The sequence below is a fragment of the Aegilops tauschii genome, chromosome 7 (assembly GCF_002575655.3).
Source record: "Aegilops tauschii subsp. strangulata cultivar AL8/78 chromosome 7, Aet v6.0, whole genome shotgun sequence".
NCBI classification, from domain to species: Eukaryota; Viridiplantae; Streptophyta; class Magnoliopsida; order Poales; family Poaceae; genus Aegilops; species Aegilops tauschii.
The window spans coordinates 523220430-523246203 of record NC_053041.3 but is presented as its reverse complement, the minus strand read 5'-3'; positions in this window follow the sequence as shown (position 1 = coordinate 523246203).

Below are 25774 nucleotides of genomic sequence, written 5' to 3'. Positions count from 1 at the left end.
CACCGTAACGGAACGCCGTTAAGCTATCGGGTCAGGTTTTGGATCCGATAACCCGTTAACAGCCCCGACCAATGGGGATTTTCCACGTGTAAAATCATCATTGGCTGGAGGAAACACGTGTCGGCTCACCGTTGGGACAGATGTCATCCGCTCATTGGACCGAAGGCGCCTATGATACGGCGACACGTGGCACGGCCCAACAGAGGCCCATTCCTGTGAAAAGGCCGGCCCGTTTGACTTGGTCAAAAGGTGGCGGGCCGACCCACGAAAAGCCTGTTAACGGTCTGTTCGTATATAGCCCATTTATAGCCCGCTAACCCAGGGCCCGTTACGCCCTATCCGAATTAGGCCCAGTAGCGTCATCTGAGTCGTCCAATATGATTCAGCCCGTTTTAACTTCCGGCCCATGTGTGGCCCATGACTTCTTTCGGCCCATATGAGGACCTCTGTAACTCTTGGCCCATTAACGGCCCGTGGTGAAACTGGCCCGTAATGAATAGTGTGTCACTTTATACCCATTAATGGCCCGTTATTCCATTGGGCCGTTTCCAGCCCAAGTTATCTTTCGGCCTTCTCAGGGCCCATTGATTCTTGGGCTCATTTGCAGCATTCGGTTACATACGGCCCGTTACTGTCATTTTCTGCTTGTGGGCCGAATTCAGCCCGTCATTACAGTCGGCCCGTTTGCGGACCGTTAATACATTGGGCCATTTTCATGTCAAAAAACCCGTTGGGCTGTTTTCATAGAGTTATCAAATACGGCCTATTAACGGCCTGTTATGGTCCACGAATAGTACGGCCCATGATTGGCGAAATGATGATACGCCCCGTAGAAGGCCCATGGATCCTACGGCCCGTATGAGGCCCATGGATAGTACGGCCCGTAGAAGGCCCATGGATCGTACGGCCCCTAGAAGGCCCATGGACCCTACGGCCCGTAGAAGGCCCATGGACCCTAAGGCCCGTATAGAAGGCCGATGGATCCTACAGCCGGACGAAGGCCCATGGATCATACGTCCTGCAGGAGGCCCATGGTTACAACAGTCCATGTGTTGCCACGATTGTTTTGGCCTAGTTACCAAAAATAGGCTATTGTGGCCACTAGAAAAAAACAGAAAAAGAACTGCAGTGACTACAAGCAAACAGCTAAACAAGACAATAAGGAAATAAATAAGCAAGCAATTAACGCTAGCCTATTACCGCTATTACACGTATTACATCCGCTGGGCATCAAAGTTCGCCACCAGTGCAAATATAGGGAACAAAGCAGCACATTACATACACTGGCCGTCAAAATTGGCAACCAGTGCAAATAAACGCGGCAGCAAAACAAGAGCATAACTGAAACAACTTCAGAAGAGCTCAAGAAACGTTATCCTGGGTATCCACCATGCTGGCAATAAGCTTAGCAAGCTGATTAGCTTTGTCCTGTTTGGCGCTAAAATCCTCCAACGCTTGCTGTTGCACCAGAAAGTATACATCTGAATGCTCCAGGGACTTCCGCAGTCCTTCCGCTTCTTGCCGCAGCACAGCTCATCGATGTCTTTCAGCTTGTAGTTGAGACTCAAGAAACCGAACTGATTCAGACATTGAGTTTGAATAGCTTGTGCAAGCAGTAGTGGCCAGTAACTCGAACACTAAACCAAGACAGGACTTTGGGGTTGTCTCGCTGTCTTCAAGATAGTCTTCCTTAGCTGTTTTATCAGCTTTGTTGGAGACCAACAAGGATGTGTCACTATCCTGAACCTTATCTGCATTACTTCCTTTACCATTGCTTAATAAGGCACTCTTCCCCAATATTCTGTCAGCATTCTAAAAGAAGAAACAAGCAGACACATAACAAGTTTAGCATGTACTAGTATATGAAACTCATTTCGGTGAACTAGTTCATTAGTAAGGTGGACAGGATTAAACTACCAAGTCTTCTATTGCCAAGTACTAGTACATAATAAAAGCATCAAACAAACATATATCTATGTCCTATGGTCACTGCATTATCTTGCCAAATCAAAATAGAGACACAGTTCAAATCATATCAGTTCAAGACAAAGCAGCAGTGAAAGAATACAAAGCGTGGGAAACTACACAGCACAACAAGATTTCAGATGGGTACCACGGGTCTACATGTACAACAACACTATTGGCTCTGTTGTGATGCTAGTAATGTGCATGATATGAAAGTCAACTGTATACACAATTGAAATTGAAATCAACAGAGCTATTGATAAGAGCAAACCTATTAAAGAAACATGCGTGAACATACCTGCTGTGCCATTGGAGTTTCGATTGGATCCTTCAATTTATAAATAAGTTGGTACGAGTAAATACAGTGATACAAGAGCACAGCAATCATAGTTAAAAAAGGCGCGCTTAAGCGCGCCTAGGCTCTAGGCGTTGGCAAAACGCATTGCACGTAACTACGCATAATCTGTGCATAACTACGCATAAGCATGCGCTTTGGTCAGTAAAGCGCAAGGCGGTGGCAAAACGCACAATTAACGCCTAGCGCTTTTTTGAACTATGATAGCAATGGAATCTTAAATTAGAACAGTTGTTCTTCAGGTTTAGGCACTTGTTCTACATGAACAGAGTACAGTAAGACGCAAGAATATAATACTAAAAAATAGAAAATGAGCTCATAGACCTTACCACATTCTTGGTTCGGGACCAGTACAGAACAAGGCGTTCCCACTCATCGTCCAGTAAATGTGTCTCAGGAGAACGTAAGGGAATTTGATGAGTTTCTTTGCCGGTGAAGTACGTTTTCTTCAGGTAATTCCGATACTGCCACCAAGCATTTTTGAAGATAGCAGAGGTATTAGTACAGGTTACCTCATCCTGAGTTTCCAAATCGGTCCTTCTCTATAGAGAAAAATGGGAAAATTTGTTGTATTATCACCATCATGGAGGTAGGATGTATGGGACGAAGCAAAGTAATTGCCATGAATAACATTACTTACACATAACTCCTGGACAAACACCTACAACTGGCATTTTCCTTCATCTTCAGTATAATATTTCCAAGATGGGAAGATACTCACATACGATTTAACAACATCAAATGCGATAGATGCTAAACTACGACTAGCTGGTTGTGCTTCCTCCACAGGAATAGGCGTACTAACTAGTGGAGTTGGGGTTCGTCGCGATAGTACTGGCCCTTTGGGCACTGGAGCTGCCTTACTAACTGCTCTTGTTTGGGAGCTCTGTGGTGGAGATGGTGTTGTGTCAACAGGAACTGGGTTACTATCGGCTGGGGTTGGGGTTAGATTGGGTGAAGTTGGTTCTCTGTCCATCGCAGTAGGGGTACAATCTGCGAGAGTTTGGGTTATGTGTGGTAGGGCTGGTTCTTGTGCATGTACAACCGGGGTGCTATCTCCACCAAGAGGTAGCACTGTTTTGTTTGAAGACCGTGTTTTTAGTCCGCTAGATACTGGCATCACTCGCTCCAATTCAAATGGCTGATAAACAGGAAACATAGTTGAATGTACAGACATTGTATGAGAGACAGATGCAATAGATAGTGTGGAAAAAAGAGGGCATGAAATAGTTGACATGTATATTGTTTAACTAAAACGGATAGCATGACATAATTTCACCTATATGATGTCTATCTAAACTGGATAGCATAGCATAACATAATTCAAAGATATTATGAATAACTAAACAGGATCGCATGACATAATTCACCTACATGTTATCTAAGTAATCAGGATCGCATCATTTAATTCACATATGTGATTTATATGCTAAACAGAGGGCATTCGATATGATGTTTGAACTAAGAACATGGTGTTGAATATTGTGTATATGATGTCTAAACTATGCAATGCAAGACACCGTATGGATGATATGAGCAGTATAACCGTGCCAAGTTAGAGCATACACCTCAGTGGGGGAATAGGACTGGTCATCTGTCTCTGAATCCATCTCTGAGGAGCTATCGGAACCCAACAAGAGATCTGCTTCGACAGGTAGCACTGTCTGCTCTGAAGGCCTTGTTTTCACTCCAGATTTTTCCATCTCCCACCCAAATGGCTGATTCACAGGAAGAGTAGTTTAATGTACAAACATTGTCGACAAATGGAAATGTAATGAAGAAAAGGATGGGCAAGATATCATTCAAATATATGATGCCTGGTTAAACAGGATGGCATTGCACATTTCACATATATTATGGCTGGCTAAATGACATGAGACTGCATAATTCCCATATATGATATAGGAACTAAACAGGTGGCATTACAGAACATGTCTAAACTAAGCAGATGACATATATGATGTCAAAAGTAGGCACTGCAAGGCAACATATGCATGATATGACTAACATCATCATGCCAAGGTAGAGCAAACACCTTGGGGGGTAAATAGGAGTGGTCAGCGGCGTCTGAATTACAATCTGGAGAGGGGTGGGGAGGGTTTGCCATTGAACCCACCATGGAGTGATGTATGCATGACATTGTATTGCCACACAAAACTCTTCTCTTTTTCTCTACATGTTCAGCATGACTGTGTACAATATCTGACATGCATACGGAAAAAATATGGTGAGATTATGTAAGGAGAGCATGCAGAAATTTAGAGTGATGGTAACAACCAGTGGATCGACGTTTTTCCGTTGAACCAAAATAGCCCTAATGGATCGACGTGAATGTATAGTAATAAGTGATGCAACAAGTGTACAACCTCTTTGTCGTAGCCGTGTCGACCTCAGCATCATTGGGTTGGTCGCTGAAGCAGTTGAGGCAGAGGTGGCTGTCGGAGGTATGGAGGGAGATCTGAGGAATCTGTAGACGGCGTCCAGGGCAATGCTCTGTTGTGATGGATCGTTCTGTCGTTGGAGCAGCTTCGGTGAGCCGTAAGACGTCAAGGCTGAAGCAGCACAAGACAGACATCGTCAATTGGGATTCTAATAGCATCTTCAATAGATGATGTAAAATGGATGCAAAATTAACATCACCAAAAACCACCTGACTACAACAGATGAGGTCAAAACTGTTGACTCTGAACTTAACTGTCAAAACTGAAATTTACTGTGGAATCTGAATGCTACTGTCGAAACTGAACGCAATGGTAGCAGAGAGGCACTTGACATGTAGTTTAGGGGGGGCCTGCAGTTCATCTTCAACCTGCACCCCCTGAGCCGCCAGCCACCACCGGCCGAACCGCCGGCCCCAGCGCCGCCTCGCCGCCCCGAAACAACTCGCCACCGCCACCCCGGCCAGCCCTCTAGGCCCCCTGCCCCCACCCTGAACCCTAAGATAGATAGTGGGGTACCTCTCCGGCGAGCCCCTGTCCCCGCTGCGGGTGGTTCTTCCTTAACTCCGGCGAGCCCCCACCCCCCCCAACCCCTGAAAATCAACTGACCCAAAAGTCGATTCAGTCGACTGAAGTGTGGCTTAATCGGACCAGAGCAGCAGCACGAGCGAGGGGGAGAGCACCAGCAGCAGCTGGGCGAGCGAGCGATCGAGCGAGAGCCAGAGCAGCAGCAGCAGCGCGACCGAGCGAGCGAGAGCCGGAGCAGCAGCAGCAGATCCGGCTGGTATGGACGCCGCCGCCGAAGGGGCCTCGCACTGGGGGAGAGCCGCCATGGAGATGTCGCTCGCGGCGCTGGCTTCAAGGTAGCCGCTCCATGGGGGTGCGGGATGGAGCATCGTCGGCGCCGGGAGGTCGAGTTAAGGAGAAGGTGCGATGCGATGAGTGTACAACCTCTTTGGTGGCGCCGAGTAGGCCTCGGCTTCGTCCGAGGAGTCGGTGAGGATGCTGCGGTTCCGGTGGAGCAGGTTAAGGCGGCGCTGTGGGGATGGAGCAGCCGCGATAGACGAGGCGATCGTCGGAGCAGCTCCTTGGAGGTGGAGGATGGGGCGGCTGAACCGACGGGACGGCGAGATGGATGATGGATCCTCATCCGGGGAGGTGGACGAGGGACGTCGAGCTGTTGCGGTGGACGACGTCGTCGGGGAAGAGGCTCCGGCTGGGCAGTGGTGACGTGGCGGACGGGGGAGGGTGGGGTTTCGCGGCTGGAGCGGAGAGGTTATGGCGGCCTGGGATTTCGAATGGCGAAAAGGGGGCGATGGGAGGGGGTGAAGCATGACTGGGACGCGCTTGTCCAAAATGTAGGGTATGTTACAAAAGTACCCCCCCCCCACCGATTTGAACTAGCGGCCCTTTCGGCTCAGGGTTAGAAGGGGGATTTCGCGTGTCGGGATTTGGCAGCTGGAGGGAGTTTTCGCGCGCGTTGTAATTTCGGGATAGCAAGGCGCGGGTTGTGAAGGCGCCAGTTTTGGGAGCACGATATCTGAATTTTTGGGATATAACAAGACGCGGGTTGAATTTTAGGGACAAGCCTAACGTGTAGTAATATTGTACTTGTACGTACCAAATCAATTCGCACTTCCCTCAACCAAAAAGAAAACGGAAAAAATAAAACTATTCACACCACACAAAGAGAGAGTCTTGCCCCGTTTTACTATACAAATGCTATTCAAAGCTACTCCCTCCTTCCATCTATATAGGGCCTAATGCCTTTTTCGATGCTAACTTTGACCAAATATTAGAGCAATGATATATGACATGCAACTTACACAAAGCACACCGTTAAATTCGTCTGTGAAAGGTTCTTTCAATGATATAATTTTCACATTGTGCATGTCATGTACTATTAATCTTGTCAATAGTCAAAGGCGGTCTTAAAAATCTCATTACGCCCTATATAGATGGAAGGAGGGAGTATGAATCCATGTTATGTCCGATTAAATTTTTTTGCTTGCTGTATAATGCATGTAACCTACTCATACCAACATTTTAGTGCATTCCAAATGTATATACTACCACTGCAACTCGAACTAAATTTGAATTCGTTTCTCTATTTCAATAAGAATCTACAACCATGATTGTTGCCAACTTCAACCATCATAGTTTCCTTGCTATCCGCCAGATATAAATCGGATGGCCTATAATGCAGGATGGCAGGCACACCATCTGTAACACCCCGGATGTAACTTGCCATATTTGTAACTCCGACTCTTGCCATTTTCGGCGATGTGATATGTTTTTCCCTCCGCTATCGGGTTTTTGTCTTTCGTTTTGTATTTTGTCATGTCATGCATTTTAATATCATGTCATCATGTGCATTGCATTCGCATACGTGTTCGTCTCATGCATCCGAGCATTTTCCCCGTTGTCCGTTTTGCAATCCGGCGCTCCTATCTCCTCCGGTGCACCCCTCTTGTTTTCTTTCGTGTGCGTGTGTCAAACTTTCTCGGAATGGACCGAGGCTTGTCAAGTGGTCTTAATATACCACCCGGAGACTACCGGTCAAGTTTCGTTCCATTCGGAGGTCGTTTGGTACTCCAACGGTTAACCGGGCATCCGCAAAGTCCATTTGAGTGTCTAGCGAAAACCCCCTCTAAAACCAGCCCAAAACCCACCAAACTCTCTTCCATGCTCTAGGTCGTTCGATCACGATCGTGTGGGCGAAAACCGCACCTCATTTGGAGTCTCCTAGCTCCCTCTACCTATTTATATGTGGGCATCCCGAAAAACGAAACTACAGACGAAACCCTAGCTTCTCCCTCCGCGCCGCGCCGGACGCGTCCGCTCCGGCCGGACAACGTCCGCCGCGCGCCCGGCCAACCGGAGCGCGCCACATCACCGCGCGCCGCCACTCGCGCCCGCGGCCCGCCCGAGCCCGCGGCGAGCCCTCCCGGGCCCGAGCCGGCCGCCGCCTCCGCGCCCAGCGCGCCGCCCGCCCGCGCCGCCGCCGGCCGCCGCCGGCCTCCACCGCCGCCCTCGCGCCGCCCTCCTTCCTCCCTCCGGCGAGCTCCGGCCACCGGTGCCCGAGCTTGAGCTCTCGATCCAGATCCGATCGATCCAGTACGTACGTGCCCGTAGACTTTTTCTCGCCCCTAAATTCCTCCAAGTCCTGCAATTCCATCAACAAGTGCTCCTGTTCCCGATGCAATAACTTCTTACATATAGCTTCGATTCGCGCGTGTAATATGTCAAATTGTTCGCCTCGCGATGCTCTTCATTTTGTTCAATTGCACCATATTCATTAGATGTCATCTTGATGCCCAAATATTCGTTGGAAAAGGGCTAGTTGCTGCTATTCTCTGGTCCTTGTCAGAACTTGGAGATTTGTCATTTTTGTATCATTTATTCTGTGCATCTTTTGAGCATGAGATCTACATGTGTTTTGAAGTATGCCATGCCATCTTTCCAGTGGTGTAGTCCATGTATTTTTGTGATCTCTGCGATGACTAGCACAAGCATGCCAAGTAGGCCCCGTAATATCTCTGATTTCAGGGACTTGGTGATTTCTGTCTTTGTCTGCTGTAATATTGTTGCCATGTAAACTTGATGATACAGAGAGATCCATGCATATTATGAAGATGTTCAGTAAGGATGTTTTGTAGCTATAGTTGTAATTGATTCATTGCAGCAATGTTTTGCAATTATGGAGTGCTATAGCATGACTCAATCTTGCTCTACTTCTGCTATAAAATATTTCTGGCAGATTCTTAACATGACATGCATTTTTGCCAAGCTTATTGTAGGTTGGTCCATGCATGCTATGCAATTGTTCTTGCCATGGATAGCTTCATGAACATGCCATCTTGCTGTAGGTATGCTTGGTTTGTCATTCATTGCTCTGTAGTGAGTGCATCAAGCTCACAAAGAGGCCTACGTATTAATATTTCTGCCATGCTCTGTTTTCTGCCAAGTCAGAAACCTGATAACAAAACTTGCTATGTTTACATGCTTGCCATCATATCTTATGGTCCTTTTTGGCTTATGGTCCGTAAGGGACTTTTGTCATGTGCTTTTAGTAGAACACTACCATGCCTTGTTTTGCTATGTTAACTTCCTGTAGTATGTTGATTTCGTGCTCTGAACATTGCTACCTGATGCTGTTTACTGCCATGTCCAGTTTTTCACCAAGTCTGTGAACCTGTAATCTTTTGCACTTTTGCCATGCTTGTTTGAGCTTGATATGTTGTGAACTAGCCGTAGCTCAGTGTTCATCTTTTGTCAAGCATCTCCTGTAGATTACTTCCATGTGCTTTGTTGCTATGTTGGGTGCCGTAGCGTTGTTACATGTTGCATTTTAAGTGCTATCATGCTGTTAATCGCAGATTCTTGTCATTCTTGTTTTGCTTGCCATTTGCAAACCGTGCATCCGATTCCGGTGATCTTTATATCGATTTCGACCGAAATCATCTCATCTTTCCAGTGGCATACTTGGTTTGCCAAGTTACTGCCATGTTCATCATTTCCCCTCCCGAGCACGCATACGCATCGCATATCATATCTTGCATATCATACATGTTTTGCATCATGTTGCTTGCGCATTTCTCGTTGTTGATTGTGGTCCCGTTTGTTTGTGTTCTTGTCTTGGGTAGAGCCGGGAGACGAGTTCGTGAACGAGGAACCTGTCGAGTACGCTTACGAGGATCAAGCTTTCGACAACTCTGAGAACCTTGCAGGCAAGATGACCACCCCTCGAAATCACTTCTATCTTTGCTATGCTAGTTGTTCGCTCTATTGCCATGCTCGCTACCTATCACTTGCTATATCATGTCTCCCATTTTAGCCATGTCAGCCCTAACCATCCTTTCCTAGCAAACCGTTGTTTGGCTATGTTACCGCTTTTGCTCAGCCCCTCTTATAGCGTTGCTAGTTGCAGGTGAAGTTGAAGTTTGTTCCATGTCGGAAGATGGATATGTTGGGATATCACAATATCTCTTATTTAATTAATGCATCTATATATTTTGGTAAGGGTGGAAGGCTCGGCCTTATGCCTGGTGTTTTTTTCCACTCTTGCCGCCCTAGTTACTGTTATACCGGGATTATGTTCCTTGAGTTTGCGTTCCTTACGCGGTCGGGTGATTTATGGGACCCCCTTGACAGTTCGCCTTGAATAAAACTCCTCCAGCAAGGCCCAACCTTGGTTTTACCATTTGCTACCTAAGCCTTTTCCCCCGGGTTTTCGCGAGCCCGAGGGTCATCTTTATTTTAAACCCCCGGGCCAGTGTTCCTCTGAGTGCTGGTCCAAACTAGAGCCCTTTGCTGCGCCACCTTGGGGAAACTCGAGGATTGGTTTTAGTTGTACGGACTGCTCATTCGGTGTGCCCTGAGAACGAGATATGTGCAGCTCCTATCGGGATTTGTCGGCACATTCGGGCAGCTTTGCTGGTCTTGTTTTACCATTGTCGAGATGTCTTGTAAACCGGGATTCCGAGACTGATCGGGTCTTTCCGGGAGAAGGTTTATCCTTCGTTGACCGTGAGAGCTTATGATGGGCTAAGTTGGGACACCCCTGCAGGGTATTATCTTTCGAAAGCCATGCCCACGGTTATGAGGCAGATGGGAATATGTTAATGTCCGGTTGTAGATAACTTGTCACTTGACCCAAGTAAAATACATCAACTGCGTGTGTAGCCGTGATGGTCTCTTCTCGGCGGAGTCCGGGAAGTGAACACGGTCTGTGTTATGTTTGACGTAAGTAGGTGTTCAGGATCACTTCTTGGTCATTGCTAGATGACGTCCGTTCCTTTGCTTCTCTTCTCGCTCTCATTTGCGCAAGTTAGCCATCATATATGCTTTTGCCGCTGCAGCTCCACCTCACTACTCCATCCTTTCCTACCAGCTTAAATAGTCTTGATCTCGCGGGTGTGAGATTGCTGAGTCCCCGTGACTCACAGATACTTCCAAAACAGTTGCAGGTGCCGACGATGCCAGTGCAGATGATGGAGTCGATCTCAAGTGGGAGTTCGACGAGGAACGTGGTCGTTATTATGTGTCTTTTCCTGATGATCAGTAGTGGAGCCCAGTTGGGACGATCGGGGATCTAGCATTTGGGGTTGTCTTATTTTCATCTGGATTTTGACCGTAGTCGGTCTATATGTTTGTATTTTGGATGATGTATGATGATATTTATGTATTGTGTGAAGTGGCGATTGTAAGCCAACTCTTTATCCCATTCTTGTTCATTACATGGGATTGTGTGAAGATGACCCTTCTTGCGACAAAACCACTATGCGGTTATGCCTCTAAGTCGTGCCTCGACACGTGGGAGATATAGCCGCATCGTGGGCGTTACACCATCATCAACAACTCCGTTTTTTATAAGAGTAGAGATAAAATATATTAAATGTAGTATAACATGTTCATAACCACACCATGTGTATCACCGTTATATATATTCACACATGCGTCGGTTTGAAACACTATGATAAATTCTTCAAATATCCGAATTCGCTTTTTATAATGAAGTATATATGATCTCTATTCGTCTTCTACACCCACACAACCCTCTTATCTTTGTAGATAGCGCTAACTTTCTCTTGTGCATGCACACGCCCGCATCCCTCTCACCCTCCCTCAGCATTCTCTAGCTCTATCGCGCAAATTCGTCTTTTCACTTTAGGTCATTCACCCACGGTGTGTGTAGGCCCCCCAGCTCCTTCTTTACGGCACACATCGATCGATATGCCTCTCTAGCCAGGTGTGCCTAGCACAAACACAAGCTTCCCCTCTTCTCTTGTCACCGTCCATGCCTCACTCCCACCACTCTTTTCATCGTTCTCGTACTCGCAAACTCCTCCCCCCTCGATATAGTATGCCTCTCGTACCACCTCCTACATGCATCCCTCTCTCTCTATCCTTCTCCTCGTGCCTCATTTGCTTCTAACACACACACGCATGTATACCGATCGATCTCCCAACATATACCTAGATCGACTTTAACTACCCCCCCCCATCGATCAACGTACCTCACAAGTTATGTCTCTCCTATCTCTAACAAAGGGCAATTGATCTTCCTATGTAGTTACATCTGCTTACCACAGCCACATCGTCCCCCCTCATCATTCGTGCATGCCTCCTGACCCGTCTCTCACACGCACGTGCACAGACAACAAGCAACCATCTCCTCTCTTATTGATATTGCGGGTGTGCCCTCCGTTTTTCTAGCAAGCCTATCCCACCATTTGTTAGAAGCAACTCCACTACCACCCCCTCCAACACTCTAGCTCTGTCTCTCTCCCAACCTTATTCCTCTCCTGCACATATGCATGGATGCCGATCGATCTCCCTTAATACATGCACTACAAAAAAAAGACACATCCATGACATTTTGGGCCGAACGGAAAAAAATTCTGTCATACATATGACACTTCTATGACGATAATTGTGACAAAACCCGGTATCATCATAGATGTGGTGGGCTCCTACTTCTATGACAAAAAATCATGATAGAAAATGGGCTTTTCGTCCGGGGCGGGCCGGAGACGCAGCTGCATGACATTCTTTGGGCCGTCCATGACGGAAAAAACCGTGGTAGAAGCGAGGGCGAGGAAAATTTCGGGGAGTTCCCGGTTACGGTGGGAGGTCAGGGGCCGAGCGATGCGCTTTTCTCTCGTACACGTACGCGTGTGTGTGCGAGGCGTTGGCTCTAACTGAACCCGAGCGAGGCATTGGGCTCTAACTGAACCCGAGTGATTGCACTGCAGGCTACGCGTTACTGAACCCGAGAGATCGATCGATGGCTGTTAACTGAACCCGATCGAGCGATTCCTTCGCTACTGCTGCTAACTGAAGCCGATCGATGCTGCCTCTGGATGAACAGTGAGCATTGCTGGGGGGGGTTTGGAAGAACAGTTCCTGGTGGGGGTGGATGAACAGGACCCCGTGGTGTTGCCTCTGGATGAATAGGACCCCGATCGATCGAGCCGGTTGGGGCTGGATGAACAGGACCCCGTGGAGGGCAGGATGAACAGGACCACCCCGTGGAGGGCAAAATGAATAGTAGACGGTGGAGGGCTGAATGAACAGTAGCCCGTGGAGGGGTGGTTGAACAGGAGCCCATGGAGAGGGCTGGTTGAAGAGTAGCCGGTAGAGTAGCGCGTGGTGGAGGCTGGATGAACAGTCGCAGGTGGAGGCTGGAGGAGGTCGACGGTGGATGAACAGTAGCCCGTGGAGGCGGGAGGGGGTCGATGGTGGAGATGAACAGTGTCTCGTGGAGTCCCGTTTTGCGGTACGCCACACCCCTCCCGATGAACAGGACCCCCGTTTCGACCGTAGCGCTCCAACACAAGTCTGTTTCCTCCGTTTTGCGGTACGCCACACCCCTCCCGATCAACAGGACCCCCGTTTCGACCGTAGGAGGTCCGTTTCCTCCGTTTTGCGGTACGCCAGACCCCTCCCGATGAACATGATCCCGTTTCAAACGTGGCCGGTCGAACACAAGGCCGTTTCCTCCGTTCTGCGATACGCCAGGCCTCGTTTCCATCGGCTGTTCCGTCCAAGCCCTCCCGATGAACACGACGATGCATTTCGTTCCGACCCAGCCTGTTGGCTCCCCATGAACACGACGACGACGTTGTTTCTTAGTTCTGACCCAGCCATGTACACGAGCCCTGGCCGTACGTATGCGCAAGTAGGCGTTCGAGACCCTGCCCGTATGTACGTACGTGGCCGTATTTTCTTTCTTGCACACTGGTTGTTGTACGTACGTGTACATGCTACGTGCGCGCCTCTACTACGACACGTGTGCGCCTCTACATCGACATGTACGTACACGTTCGCGACCAGAATGACAATGCTACGTACGCTTCGACCAGGTGGGTCCCGACTGTCAGGCACTTCCTTGCCTGCGAAGATGTAGCTGGTGGGTCCCAGCAGTCAGGGGGCGAATCGTTTTTTTTTTGCCCAGACGCACTTCCTTGCGTGCGAAGATGTAGCTGGTGGGTCCCAGCAGTCAGGGGGAAACGTTTTTTTAACGAAATACAGTGGCCCGTCCGGTGGGTCCCAGCTGTCAGGTGGAGGAAACATTATTTTCCGCGTAATAAGGAGGCACTTCCTTGCTGCGGCCGTGGACCCAGCTGTCAGCCTCTCCACGTACAGTCCACGTCCGATGGAAGTCATTCCTTGACCACGTTGACCACGCCGCGCCGAGAGCACCAGGGTGGTGGACGACGGCGAGGCCTAGGAAGGGGACGACGAGGAGCCAGGGAAGACGCGGCAGTGGAAGCCCGCGCGGAGAGGAGTACGAGGGTTCACTGGTTCGGCTGCGGGGTGAGGCTGCCGTCGTCGCAGGGCCTGGCCAGCGGTGGGAATAGTAGGGGGCGGTGAGGCCTCCGCGGCAACACAGCCGGCCACGGGAGGCAGGAGCATGCGGCACGACCGGCGCTGCTTTGGGCGGCTGGAGCAAGAAGACCAGAGGTTGAAGAAGCACTACGGCCGTTGGATGGACATCGTACGGTCACTGGAGCAAGAATCGTTCATATTGACTAAGTTGACAAAGCCCTCCATCCCCGTCAACTTAGTAGGCCCACAAGTCAGCCTCCCACCATGGTGGGTCCAGCTAGTAGGGGGAGTATTCATTTTTCTGTGCGTAATAAGGAGGCACTTCCAGTGGGTCCGAGGTGACAGCGGGGGGAACGTTTTTTCGTGAAATACGGTGGTCCGTCCGGTGGGTCCCAGCAGTCAGGGGCAAACGTTTTTTTTGCGAAATACGGTGGCCCATCCGGTGGGTCCCAGCAGTCAGGGGGGAATGTTTTTTCCGCGAAATACCGGTGGCCCGTCCGGTGGGTCCCTGCTGTCAGGTGGAAGAATAATTATTTTGCGCGTAATAAGGAGGCACTTCCTTGCGACTGCCGTGGACCCAGCTGTCAGCCTCTCCATGTACAGTACTCTTTCGATGGAAGTCGGTCGTTGACCACATTGACCACACCGCCCCGAGAGCACCACGGCGGTGGACGGCGGCGAGGCCTAGGAAGGGGATGACGCGGACCGGGGAAGACGCGGCAGTGGATGCCCACGCGGAGAGGAGTACGAGAGGGTTCACTGGTTCGGTTGCGGTGTGAGGCTGTCGTCGCCGCAGAATAACAGGGGGAGTGGGTGAGTGGAGGGATGGCCTGGCCAGCGGTGGGAGTAGTATGGGGACGTGAGGCCTCCACGGCAGCACAGCCGGCCACGGGAGGCAGGAGCATGCGGCACGACCGGCGCTGCTTTGGGCGGCTGGGGCAAGAAGACCAGAGGTTGAAGAAGCACTACGGCCGTTGGATGGACATCGTTGACCACGCCGCGCCGAGAGCACTAGGGCGGTGGACGACGGCGAGGCCTATGAAGGGAACGACACGGAGCCGGGAAAGACACGGCAGTGGCTGCCCACGCAGTGGAGAGTACGAGGGTTGACTGGTTTGGCCGTCGTCGCCCGAAAATAACAGGAGGTGTGGGTGAGTAGAGGGATAGACAGGCCAGGGATGCGAGTATGATGGGGCCGTGAGGCCTGCCCGGCAGCACTACCGGCCACGGGAGGCGGGAGCAGGCGGTTCCGATGGCTCTGGTTTGGGCGGCTGGGGCAGGAAGATCAGAGACTGAAGAAGCACGATTGCCGTTAGATTGACATCTAACGGTCTGACGCTGGTAGAGTCGATTGTTGACTAAGTTTCTTTTTTGAGAAACCTTGTGTACGCATGCACTTAGTAGGCCCACAAGTCAGCCTCCAAATCTGTGGCAGACAACATAAAGCCCATTTGCTATTTCTTATAATTTGCAGCCCATTTGCTAATTCTTAAGTAATTTATTACAGCCCATTTTCTGCCCAGGACCACGGTCAAAAAGTTCAACCTTATTTTGCATATTTCGGTGGAGTCCGAACTGTTGTAATCCCGAAATGATAAACAGTTTTTAAGAACTTATTGATTTGCCAAAAAATCGTTTTGCTTTTGTAAGCAAATAAGACGTGGGACAATTGAGTTGGTTTAAGGGAAAACCAGTGGTAAAAAATCAGCGTCGGGTGGGAAAAAAACAACAAAAATAAGGATGTAAATATGAAAAGGGAATTTTATGTGTTTTCAATATAATGATACGTGTATATGAACTAGTAATACTATAGGTAGAGATTAGAAACGGATGTAGGACATGCGGTTCAAGAGGAAAATAGAACTGGGTTGTGTGTTTGATTCAGTAAAAAAACTGCCTGCGGATGTTGTAAGACAAAATATAACTAACACTGGCGGGCCAGAGGCCAGTAGATACCTGCTGGATCTTTGTGCCCCGTTGTCGTCATGGGCTGGGCCTGTTAAAAACAAAACCAACCCTAGGCAGTCTACAGCACAGTTGAAACTTGCTCGACCTGAAAAAACAATATACGTGCTCAATAAACGAGAGAATTCTGCAAGCACAGACTGATAACTGGGATGCAGCACGGATATTTTTTTTATCATGATAATAAGTGCATGCACTTGTTTCGAAAAAATTGGAGAACTGGGAATTCGAACGGCGGGTGCTTATGCTACCCATCAAATAAAAATCAGGTGCCTGAAAATTTGTTTCGAAACAAATGATTCAGCTTTATATCCACGTCGACCCTCGGCATGATGGTTGGAAGAAAATGCAAGTTCATACCAAAAGATCATTAACAACAATACCAACTTGCGAACGACAAGATAGTACAACTACCAATACCAAACTAACTTATAATCTTTTTACTCCTGGCCCTAGTGTTCGTCTGGTAGAAAATCTTGCAGAGGACCAGCTCCCTCTCCTTCTCTTGCTCCAGGTCCCCGAGGTGGTACTGGTGCATCACCTAGTTGGTCCTCTGCTGGTCGAAGTTCTTGTTGGTGTGCAGCACGAGAACCTTTTTTGCTGCCCGTCTTGCCGGTCTTGTGCCACATCGCGTGCATGCCGCACTCCGACTGTATATTGCGACGCGTCCACGTGCCCCTTTTGAATGCCCTGGAATTGCGCTGGAAGAAATGCGTCCTTAGGCCACTCAGTGTGATACCTGCAGTATTGTGGAATACAGGTTTTAGTGTACCTAGTTGGCATTTTCATAACATCTTTGGCATGTTGCAGTCACTTGTTTCACTTTTTATTAACTGTCAAATTGTAATTGCTTCACCAGGAATGCGTCTAAAAAGAAAAATAGAGCTATAAACAAATGAATATGTTTGTGCAAGTAGACGGCCGATTGGTGTCTTACCTGGAAGTTTCTCAGGTTGGGTGTAGCATATGCCGTGCTCGCTGTCGATGGTTGGTATGAACAAATCGATGAGAGACTGAAATCTCGCACTGTCAGCACTCACTTTGGCCTCAAGGTGCTCGATCAGCTCCTGATCCGTGGGATCGAACTTGACGCCAGCCGGCAGCACCAGCCAATCCTACTTCGACTTGCATCGGTAATTCCAGTTATATGGTACTCAATGTATGATCAATCGACTGTTTTAAGTGAATGATGAAAGATTTCGACGGATAAGTGGTACTCCAAATCTGAAGTCCAGAATACCCGAACACGCCGTCGGGATTCTTGTGTCACCTCACGCGCAGCATGTTGTCACGTTAATTCAATGTGTGGACATGATGAATAATTTGACCGACATATACTAGTACTGCTACTGTACTACTTACTAGTCGTATTTTGTGTCACAATTTATACATAGGTTTAACTAACAAATACGCACTTGAAGTCTAACTGATATATATATATGGCTTCTGCGCAGCATCTCCATCATCATTATCAGTACATCCTATGCAGGTGAGTTAGGATACACTTGATCCCAGGAAGGTATCTATCCTTCAAACCAGAGGAGTGCTTCAAACTAACAACAGTACATAATATCCAACAAAAGAGGGTTGTGCTACAGCAGCAGAATACATGGCTCAGTCTAGATATCAGCACGAATCAAGTTGTGCATATTTGCTGTTGGCATGAACCACATCGCCGCATGTCGGGTTTGCAAAAGCCATCCATCGCATGGAAGCTTGATGCCTTTCACACACTGAAGATTATCTAGCAACAAGCTGTGTCGACGAATCTCTGGATATGGTGATTCATGAAACCCATGGTATGATGTGTAAACACAGCCCCCCTCGCGAATGGAAGTTGCATAGCACAGTAATCATCGCCGGTGATATGATCGATGATTGGTTGGATGATCGGATAATTGAGCCCGAGGCACAAGGAGTGGTTGCCGAGGCTGTAAACCCGCCTCCAGTTGAATACGCCTGGCCCAACGGAGCTGGGATCTTTCTCAAACACGAAGCAGCCATAGCCATCAATGTCACGAACGCCCCACGCATTGTACTGCATGTGGTTTGATGTAATGGTTTGGTCAATTTGGTACGTGCAAATGAGCATCAAATGACCGCCGTCAGCTGAACGAGCGATAAACCACCACCCATCGGCTGGTATGATTCCAGGTCCTGGAATCATGAAGGCCAGCGCATTTGCGTCTGCTGCAACAATTCAAATTGGAGACCAAAAGGACAAAAATAAACAATCATGTTCAGAGTATGTGTGGAATTAAGATTATTATAACAGTGACACATATCATAGACAGAGAATTGCAATGTCGTGGTCATAATCATACCCCAAGTTAAAAAATAAGCCAATGGTTTTCATATTCTAGCAATATGTCATGGTTCAAACATCATGTAACAATGAGAGGAAAACAGCTATGACAGCGCCTACTCATATTCTACCATAGCACTTACTACTACTGTTCTCATATCAACTCTAAGCAATAACATGCGTTGTTATAAAAATCTTGTAAACGAGAGTAACATATAGCAATCATGATGTTATGCTCATAATATGTATTCTAACAATCATTAGATGCCAATTTTTCTCATATCAACTCTAACAATAACATGTGTGGTCACAAAAATCTAGGAAATGAGAGGAACATATAGCAATGATGTGGTTATAGACATGCTATGCATTCTAAATTTGTAACAAATGAACCAGCAGTCGTATTCATAAGGTAAAGATGAGATGAGATAGAACAACTACACGACGATAGATTCCACCAGTATAGGCAGCCAATTTGTGCGTCGACCGCGTAAACGATGCCATCGTGCACTATAGCATCAGACAGAAATGTTGCCTCAACAGGATTGATGATGAGCCATAACCATGTATGGCGACCGGATTCCAGATAGACTAATCCCATGTTGAACAAGGCAATGAGCTTGTAATCCATGTAGTCTTCTGATGGTGTGGGCACTTCGCAAATTACAACTTTCTGCAAACAGAGGTCGAGCCAAAAGCTTGACGCGTCTCGTGCGTAGTAGGCAGGAGTGTCCGCCGGGCCGCGAGGCTCGATGGCGGCGGTATCCAACGATGGAAGGGTGATCTCTTGCTGGGTGTAGATATCCACGAGACGCCACGGACTACCGGTGTGGTCGATGAGGACGATCCAGTTGGCCTTCATGCCCGCCCAGTAGTGGCCGCGCATGAAGGACAGGTGGACGGGTGGTGGTAGCATGTCGAGGGGAACCACGGCAACCTCCGTAGGATCGTCAAGTCGGTGTCTGGGCCTCCTGCGAGGATCGGGCATCAGCAAGCAGGGTGTCTTGAAAAGAGCCGGCCGGTTGCAGACGAGTAGACGGTACAAAGACACCGAGCATGCGGCCAGACGGACGGTGCTGAGTAGGTCCATACGACTATAGATCTGCTCCAAGAGAACATCGGGGAGGGAATTCCAATCACGGCTCTGCGTGTCAGTCGGTTCTGCCATTCGGGTTTTCGGTGCCTGCGAGCCAGCGGCGAAGTGGATTCGGGCGGGCGAGCGAAGAAGCTTCTCCTCGTGTGGCCGAGCAGTGAGCGGGGGGATATGGTACGCGCGAGCTACCAAGGAACATGGCGCGGGCGGGCGAGCAGTGAGCGGGGGTAAATGGTGCGCGGCCAACGATGGGGAAGAGAGGAGGAAGAAGAGTGGAAGACGGGGAAGAAAGTGCATTCAATCTCAATTCTACTAGTACTACTACCAGGATATACCATCCTTCGGAGTGTAAATAGTTACACCGATGACATGTGGGTATACCACAACAGGGCCCATATGTAAGTTAATGGAGGACAGAGGTGCGTAGGCGTATTTGCGGAAGCGTGCTCTACTAGCAAACATGATGGCAGTACTGGGTAAGGCTAATTTAGTAACACCAACACGCTAGTTCAGCTTATTAATTACGTGTCCCATCTGCTGCAGCATGTATTGCCACTTCACTGTGAAGACTAGTTGAATAGTTCTCTCTGACCGAGATGGGGAATAATGGATCGCGAGGACTTCCTTTCTACAGTATCCCTATGCCTCTACGCTCACTTCACTCATTTTGCTATGTACCTAGTCACTTGTTGAAATCTGTAGAAAGACAAATACTCCGTATTTGGGAATAGAGGGAGGCTTTTACTCCGTACTATTTGGGAACAGAGGGAGTATCACCATATGGAGGGAACAAAGGAAGCTTGAAATATGAACATGTCAATGGGAGGGAGTAAGCCCCATGCATGCATGCATGCATGCAACATGCAACACTCACACGTACACATGGACGCACGCAACACTCACGCACCCATGCGGCACACAACGCAACACACACGCTCACGCTCAAGTGCTCAACCTACTCCCTACGTCCGTGAAAGACTGTACATTTAGAGATTTACACATTGACCAGGGCATAATTAACGCCCAAAAGTAGCAGACTTATGTGTGCATGCGACCATTGAGATAAGAAGATTAAATGAAGGACATTGCATGCTGTAATTAAGGATAGACATGTAGCCTATACCTACAGCACAAGTTGGTGCATTAGTCAATCAATATCGATTTAGATTAAAGGCTAAATGCATTGGAAGTGTAGATGTACATCATGTACTACACTCTTTGTTTTATAGCCGATGTACACTCTTTGTTGGAAGACCGAGGGAGGACACATGCATGCACTCACATACACAGCCAGGGCGGTTCGCGCGCAAGGGTTGGACTCGTGTCGCGCCTGCGTAAAGTTTTGTTTAACTGATTTCTTTGCTCTGCCAACTGACAGGTGGGACCCAGAAACCAGGTGACAATTTAACCAGTCAACAAAGTGCCACGTCGACTATGTGGCCGGCCAGTAGGGTGCAATACGGTGCTCTACGATGAGCTAGTGATTGTATAATCGCCGCAAAACTATATGTAGTGACCGTAAAGAGCGTATTGTTACATACGTTGACCGCCAGTGTATTTTCCTCGTTTCAAATTAAGCCATATTAATCGGAAAGGACGCAGTATGGACTACTACTACTACTAGTACTAGTACTGCTTTGATGTGTCCCGTCAACTCGCCGAACGAGGAGAAGCTTGCTTACTACGCCTCTCCCTCGCCCACGCGCGCGGTGGTTCGCAGGACAAGGAGAGGGTTTTGACTACAGCGCCCTCTCCCTCTCCCTCTCCTTCGCCCTCGCCCTCGCCCTCGCCCTCGCGGTGGACGTGCAGCAGTTCAATCGGTATCAGATTGCCAGAAGCATATTGTATTGTAGTATCATCATTGTTGGACCTTCCGAAGAGGCAAAGAGCCAAGTGCAAGGTTCACACGAGTACGAACTGTTGAACCCCCCGAAGAGGCAAAGAGCCAAGCACAAGGTTTTATAGTAGTTGTCGTCCTAGTAGGAGTGTACTACAACTACAGCGAACGATGCTACTGTATGATGCCGCGCTGTGCCACCTTTTTTCTCAAGAGCGTGTTGGAGCCCGTGCAACAACCACACAAGTTGCACGTAGACATAACACATTTACTAGTAATAAATTCTAAAGGACAAATGCCAGTATGCCACACAAGTTCATCTCCAATTCATGTGATAAATTTGTGCACGACTAGTCTACATATATTCACAGCGCTACCGTTCACAATTACCGTACTCCACTTACACGTTATAGATGGGCTACATGTCCTCCTCCAGGTTCCAGTCCCAGGTGTTCTTCATGGATGGCACGATCCATAGTGGTGGGCAACGGGAATCATTGTCGCAGTTTTCTAGTCCACACGATGGAGACTCATCCAAGCTGAAGCGGCATAAATCAGGGATAGCGTGTCCCAGCATGACATTCATCCGGCGGTGCACACTGAAGACACAACCATGCTTCATGAACGGCAGGTCTTCCGTGTCGTGCACGGAAGGTGGCATCCGCTTCACAATGGGGTAGCTGTCCCCGATGAAAAGCGAGTACTCTCCAAGCGTGTTCCTCGGCACCCACGTAGCATCACGGGGGTCGAACTCGGCGCCGTTCATCTGGTACACGCGGCATCCCAGTTCTGGACACATGGTGACATACATAGTCAAGGTCCATGCATAATAATGTTGTACCGTAGGATGGCAACCAGATGAAACAAGTCCCTTGGCTTGTCACCGCGAAGATGCGGCCTAGATGGCGCACGGTGTCTTCGAACGTGTAGGGGTACAAATCTGCCGCCGCCAACATGCGCCAGCCTCTGCCGTTACTGCCTCTTGCATTGATGGCAATCCTTATGTCGAACACCGCAATGAGATAGTAATCGTCGTAGCCGCGTCGCTTTGTCGGTGGGTCCGCAATTGCTATCTTCTACAATCTCATGTAGGCATCATCATATGTATTCAAGCCCAGCCAGTCTGGAAGGCCGATCCCAATGGTGGAGAAGGGGTCTACCAGAACGGCCGCACTGCTGTGGCTGTTGTGCAAAATGATGGTGGTATCCGGCCGAAGGTATGCAAGCCAATCTTCGTTGGCACCGACCCAGACCTATATATAAGACAGTGGGCAGCGGAGAAATTACGGGATGGAAATGGAGTAACTAAGTACTACATGATCAAACTCCATTACTGACCTGCTCATCGGACAAAATCCGACTACCTCTCAACATCGGCAACTCTAGCGGAGTCAACGTGCAACCATGGCCAGGGAGCAGTGGACTGTTCGAAGGATTGTCCCATAGAAGAACCTTCTCCTCGAGGACGCATGGAAGACCAACAAGCATGGCCTTTTCCCAAGCCTGTTTAAGCAGCGTCTTGAAAAAGTTGGTGCAGGAAGCACCGAGTCTTGCGGCGGTGAGGACGTCGGAGCGGCGTGCGATTTCTCCCAGAGGATCATCGTCCAAGGTCTCCCAGCCCCGACGAGGAGGAGAACCGCCTGGCGAATCCATGGGTGCAGCAACGAACTGCCTTCTCTTCGGGGGGAGGGGAACTGGCGAGGAGGAGATAAGAGCGTAGTAACCGTAGGGCCTCGTCCCTTCCAACTGTAGATCGTTCCTCAGCGAAGGGGTGAGGCTATTATTTACTACTAGTACTAGCATTATGGAACATTATGGGATTGCATTATACTGTAAATAATAGCACTAGTAAGAAAGTTTTGGCACTAGGTAGTAGTTTTTGGCGTGGATTAAGAAATTTTGGGTATGTTTTTGCCATTTTTTGTACACGCCAACTAGTGTCAAAAAACGTCTTACATTATGTGACGGAGGAGTACGTACTCGTACTGTAGCAGTACTAGTACTACTTTTCTCAACTAGTAGTGCGATGTACTGTACTTCTAGTCTAGTGTAGTATAGTGCACCAGTTTTGAACTCTTGAATCTCAGGGCCAAGGAGCTACAGTTGGAAGTGGAGGGTACTACTGTTCTCTAGAACCATCGCTGTACTATCAATGCAGGGGAAGTACACCTGCGTAGTGGCCTACACTACAGGAAACAGCTACTTTGCCGTCTGCCACGGCGGACGGCAAAGGCTCGAAAGGCGGACGGCAAAGACCTTTGCCGTCAGCCGCGGACGGCAAAAGGCTCCGGCAAAGAAGGCTACGGTAAATAGCTGCTTTGCCGTCTGCTTCCTGGCGGCGGACGGCAAAGAGCCTTTGCCGTCTGCGGCGGACGGCAAAGAGGGTGGACGGCAATAATTGCGCTGTCAGTCTGTTAAGTGGCTAACGGCAGACCTTTGCCGTCCGCCGCGGACGGCAAAATTTCTCTGGTCTTTGCCATCCGCCTTATGATGTCATCTACACGTCACTAGATGGCAGGTTCTTTGCCGTCTGCCACTGATGGCAAAGTGCAGGTTCTTTGCCGTCTGCCACGGACGGCAAAGTCTTTGCCGTCTGCCACTGTAGGCAAACTGACCAAATGGGTCATCTCCCAGGAAGCACAGTTGGCTGCCACGTGGCTTCTTTGCCGTCTGCGGCAGACGGCAAAGAGCTCTTTGCCGTCGGTGGCAAACGGCAAAGAGCCTGCATATTGTCTGTTTTTTCTGTTTTTTGTTAAATCCCACAATTTGCACAGAAAATATATATGACATATAGATATATTTCACAGGCATTCATCACATAAACAAGTTCATCCATCATTTCATACATAAACAAGTTCCATCCATCATTTCATACATAAACAAGTTCCATCCATCATTTCATACATAAAGAAGTTCCATCCATACATAAAGAAGCACTCCATAGCTAAGGTGACTAGAATGAGAAGACAAGAAGAAGAAGAGTAGAACAAGCACTCCATCCAGCACATAATGAAATCTGCAAAATGGCAAAATAAGAAAGTTAGAAATGGATCGTTTTTGAGGTAACTAAGGTGAAATGGATCGTTTTTGAGGTAACTAAGGTGAAATGGATCGTTTTTTAGCTCACTTAGGTCAAATGGATCGTTTTTTAGCTAACTTTGTTGAAATGGATCGGTTTTGAGCTAACTTTGTTGAAATGGATCATTTTTGAGCTAATTTAGTTGAAATGGATCTTTTTCAGCTAACTTAGGTGAAATGGATCATTTAAGAGCTAATTTAGGTGAAATGGATCGTTTTTTAGCTCACTTAGGTCAAATGGATCGTTTATGAGCTAAATTAGTTGAAATGGATCATTTATGAGATAACCTAGGTAAGATGGGTCATTTTGGAGTTAACGTAGGTGAAATGGACCATTTTAAAGCTAACGTAGGTAAAATGGATCATTTAGGAGCTAATCTACGTAAAAGGGGTCATTTTTGAGCTAACTTGGATGAACTGCATCATTTATAAGCTAACCTAGGTAAAATGGGTCATTTTGGAGGAAAATAAGCTAACTCTAGGTCATTATGGTAAGCATATAGGAGGAAATAAAGCTAAGTCTAGGTCTTTATGCATTTGTTAAGCAAAACACTAGAGAAACTTACCGTGATCAGGGAGGTGTAGGAGCGGGGTGGCTAGTGCCGCTACCTCGAGAAGGATCGTGCGATGCGTTTCTGGAGTTAAGCTGCACCAAAGATCATTTCCAATGTCTCGTTAGCATTACGACACTCAAATTTTAAGACTACCAAGTAATGTTCATTCAAACTAAACTCACCATGCTCCCAGGAGCAATCACTGGCATCGGCGGAGCGGGCTGACCGGACTTCTCGCACACAGACTGCACATTTGGTTTTCAGAACAGAGTCATACTAGTTAGTAATGAGACTCAAACGTTAAGACTAGCAAGTAATCTGCAGAAGAAACTTACCACAAGGAGCTCGTACATGGCCCTTGCCTGCATGTCATTCCGTGCCCTCTCCTCCTCCATCATCTTTCTCGTCCTCTCCTCCATCTCCCGCTGCCTCTCCGCCGCCTCCGCCAGAAGTTTCTCCGTTCTATCTCTCTCAGTCTGTATAGCAGCCTACAACACCACTCACATGACCATTTGTAATCATTGATGGAAGCGCACACAATGTAATGGAGAAAGATAACTGAGTACGTATCACTAACCTTGATGGCGAGTTGCACTGGCCGTTCACGAGGCCTTATCTCAGGAGCGGAGCTCGACTGGCGCGCCTTGATCTCCGGGAGAGTGCTAGGACAACGGATAAGTCCATCTCCAAGGGCTATGGAGCCATGGGACCTCCCGCCACCAGATATCATCACCAGCTCTGGATCAATGGGACCCTGGCTCAGGTTAAAGTCCTCCCCTTTCCTCGCCTTCCCCTCATCTCTATATCTCACGAGCTTGTTGTGGGAGGAGATGTTGGTGAAGTTGTTTGCA